The sequence below is a fragment of the Plectropomus leopardus genome, unplaced genomic scaffold (assembly GCF_008729295.1).
Source record: "Plectropomus leopardus isolate mb unplaced genomic scaffold, YSFRI_Pleo_2.0 unplaced_scaffold10948, whole genome shotgun sequence".
NCBI lineage: Eukaryota > Metazoa > Chordata > Actinopteri > Perciformes > Serranidae > Plectropomus > Plectropomus leopardus.
In genome coordinates, this window is record NW_024611560.1 from 1 (window position 1) to 3,876 (window position 3,876).

Below are 3,876 nucleotides of genomic sequence, written 5' to 3' on the forward strand. Positions count from 1 at the left end.
AATTTAGGTACTTTGAACCTACCTTTATTGCTGTGTATCATCCTAAAACCCACCAAAGAAGAATATAAATATGATCCAAGAATATAAATATGTCACTGTTTGTCTTCTGAAGGATGTTTTCATGTCTTTTAACCTTTGCATGTCAGAACTTTTAAAATTCATACCAGATTTTCCTCCAAGAAATGTCTAAATTTGTAGCTGTTATGTCTTAAACAAATGTTGAATATGTGTAAGTTTTGTCTTGAAGTAATGTTGGAGTTTGTATACATTGTAAACTTAGAAATTTTGCTTAAAAATTGTACGAGTTTTGCCTCCTAGAAATGTGTCTGATTTTGTTGACAAAATGAAAAACCACTGTGTAGTTTACTCAGAAACATCCCTGTAGTCCTGTACAGTTTTGGAAATAAGCTTCTAACCATTTTGTTTATAATTTCCAGGTTATGTCGACTCCTGGCCGTCGCTGATCAACGTCACAAGTGACAATGAAATGTGGTTATCCTGGTTTGTTGCTCCTGGCTCCGAGCCCGTAATCACTGATTCAGATGTCAGACTGGAAAGTCGGCCTGAAGTCACCGTCTATGTCAGGTGAATAGTACCAATTTTGATCTTTCAGTTGATGGTTGTCTTGGACTTTTATTTAACAGAAATTCAGTGTTTAAACAACTATAACCTTTCTTTACAGTTCCCAAGCTACTAAATAGTAATAAGACAAAAGGGCAATATGGACACATATCAGACAAGATTTGAGCTTTACTGGGGTCAAGATTTACTGTAACTGTGACTGTAAATTCATGATCTTCACTCTACTAATTTGCAAATTTAAAGCTGTAGTTGGCAACTAGTATTAACATTTTGAAACCTGAGCAAATTGGCTTATTTTCTGTAAGAAAATATGGGGAGAAGGCAATGAACCACAAAAGAAGAAATTACCCCAAATTATTTAGAAATTAGATTTTAAAAAGTACCAGAAAATTAAAAAAAGAAACAAACAAAAGAAAACAGAAATGAGCTGGAAAAAGTGCTTTAAAATTAGAATAATTTTGTAACATAGATTTAAATCTCTCATTTTGTTATTTATACATAGCTGTTTCCTTGATTGTTGTTAAAAATAATTTTCTAAATCTACTAATTTCTTGCAATTTGCACATTTTTTTTCACCAAGTTGCTATGTGCTCATGTTTTTGAAAGAAATTCAGCCCAGTTTTCTCAGGGTTCAAAGGTTAAAATACTAATGAAAGCTATCTAATCTGCAAAGGAAATGTAATGTTGTAATGGAAATGTAATGGAAATGTAACTTTATGTTAGATGTGCTGTAATTGTTTCTAGACTTTGTCAAATTACCAATCCAGAATTTTCCACCTCAGCAGGTACCAGTTAGTAAATATTTTGGTCTTGGCCCATAGACTAAATATCTTGATTCTGATTCTGATGATTCTAATGGTATTTGCTAGAATGAACAAAAACAACCAGTCAGAGTTAAAGAGTCTCTGAGGCAGCTGTCAATCATAGAAGTTTGTGAACTGAACTGTCAAACGATCAAATCAAGATTCTGTAAGTTGATTACCTATTCCTGGCCTTAAATGTTTTAAGAAGCATATTTTAGTGTATTGTTTAGCTGTGAAATACAGTCAGTTCATATTCCAAAGCTGTTATATATCAATGCTTTGTCAGTGATCTCAGCATCAGACACCAACGCAAAAAGCAACCTTTCGTGGCAGCATGATAGGCCTTTTACTGTGTTATTATACGCTGCTAGCACCAGCCACAGAGCACCTGGCACGGCAGTATGAAATGCGAATGAGCATCAGTTCAATGCAGCCCGACAACACTTGTCACAGCTGTATGTTACGCCATTGGACGGTGTCAGGTTGAAACGCTGTCGACAGTAATATAAGGAGCTGGAGGGGCAGTGGATGCATGCAACAAACCCTGGACTTTTACCTGGGAGCCCAGTGTTCACTTCCCATATGAATATAGAGGAAAATCAATAACATGCTTTTGTTGGCTTATCCTAAGCATGTGCTTTTGTTGAAGCATAGCATTGGTTGCAGTGTAAAGTCAGCTGCTGAAGCAGGAGGATACCCAGTGTGTAGAAGTCCACTGACAGAACACTGATGACCCAGCCACAAGTTTGAAAACACTCGAGCCCAAACCAAGCACTGCCCAGCTGGAACGTTCTCATTTTTATGGCTAAACCGTACACTAGAATATGTTCCTGAAACACTCCTGGTAAGAAATCGGGGATGCATTCACAAAATCTTGATTCATATTTGATCAGTGCTGTCTAGTTTGATAGTTACTGACATGACTGAAAGCTGCATTAGAGACTGCTTCAATCTGATTGGTTGTTGTCTTTCAACTGCAGTAGATTCTAGCAAATGTAGTTTAGAATTATAGGAGAAGGAATAAGATTTTTTTTCACAGACTGTGTTATGTACTACTGTGTGAATATAGTGACAGTTTCAGCAAATATAACAAAAAGTTATTTGTATTAAGGTTTCCAACTGCAGGCTTAAGTGATTGCATAATTTTCCAGCAATATCAATATGACATGCATACAAAACAAGACAGAAATAGAAGAGAGAAAGTAAATGTAGAAAACAAACTACCAAGCAACTCTACAGTAAATGATGATTTTAACAAAGTATCTGATGTAATCTGAATTCATTTTTTCTGTCATTGTTTTCACATCATACAAAAGGACCTTTGGCGGCACGCCAAGCATCGCAACAGGTCACGAAAATGAAATGGAGCTTTGCCGCAACCTGTCTGAAGCTGGGATAAAGTGCACTGAACACCAAACTTACGCTGGGGCTGGTTATGACCCATATATCTCTTTTTATCACCACAATGAGATCTGGATCGACAAACCCCAAACCCAGTAAACTGAATCACTGCAGTTATTCTCTATTTATCCTTTAAATCAGCATATTCACTGTTTCACTTTTGGGGTAGAATGCCAAGTATATGTAATACAATCACAGGCACCTTTTGCACGATCAAATTCTGCAGTCCTGTTGAAATGAGCAGACAAATTGTAGGTAGCTAGCAGACAGACATGCCTTGATGCTTGTGATGCATGCTGGAAACCGGTTTTAGGAATGTTATGGTATTTACCAGTAGTCCTTCCTGCTTTTTACTGATAAGTGATGATATTTTTGGCATCTTATAATGCTTCTTGCTTTGCTATAATCAAAAAATATACTGTATATCTGTTCTTTCTCTTAACAATACATTTTTAACAGATTTATCTTCGTTTGCTCGTGTGGTTAATGTCACAAGTTATTACTTCATCTCTCGCTGATGAATACAGAGTTCACTGCAGGTCGGCCCTGCAGGGACTCCCTTCCAAAACAACAAGCTACCTAACTAAACAAAGGCTCATCTCCCATTACACTGAAATGTTATTGAGTACAGGGTGCTGCTTCCTCCCATAGGAGTAACAACTGTTCTGAGCATGTGCAGTGTGACTCAGGTGATTCATTGCTTGTTCCTAGTTGAAGAAATTCAGAGTGTCACAAGCATCCCTGGTCTCCTCTACTGTTCAGCTGTAAAATGAGAATGTTGGTTTTGACTGGGGGGGGGTCCTTTAGCACAACTATTTTCAACTTGTTGGTCGGGGAGGTTTTTGGGTTTTTTTTCTATTTTTCATGTCTTTATTAAGCAAGGACCATGCATAAAAAACATTAATCTCAAAATGAGAAAAAATGATTCATGCCACAAGCATGAAGCAGTGACTGACATGATTGACAGCTGTATTACATACTCCTCAGCCCTGATTGGTTGTTGTCCTTCAGGCACAGTGGATTCTTGCAAATGCTATTACACAGGCTATCTGTCCCATGTGCTGCTGTCAATATGTAGTTAAAATGTCAG

The 3,876-nt window shown here is 37.2% G+C and overlaps 1 long non-coding RNA gene across 1 annotated transcript; it reads left to right on the forward strand.

The window, feature by feature from the left end:
• Positions 1 to 330: 330 nt before the first annotated feature.
• Positions 331 to 3,250, forward strand: LOC121963353. The gene is made up of 2 exons (XR_006107236.1): positions 331 to 585; positions 2,702 to 3,250. It is a non-coding gene; the product is annotated as an uncharacterized LOC121963353 (long non-coding RNA).
• The last annotated feature ends 626 nt before the right edge of the window (positions 3,251 to 3,876 follow it).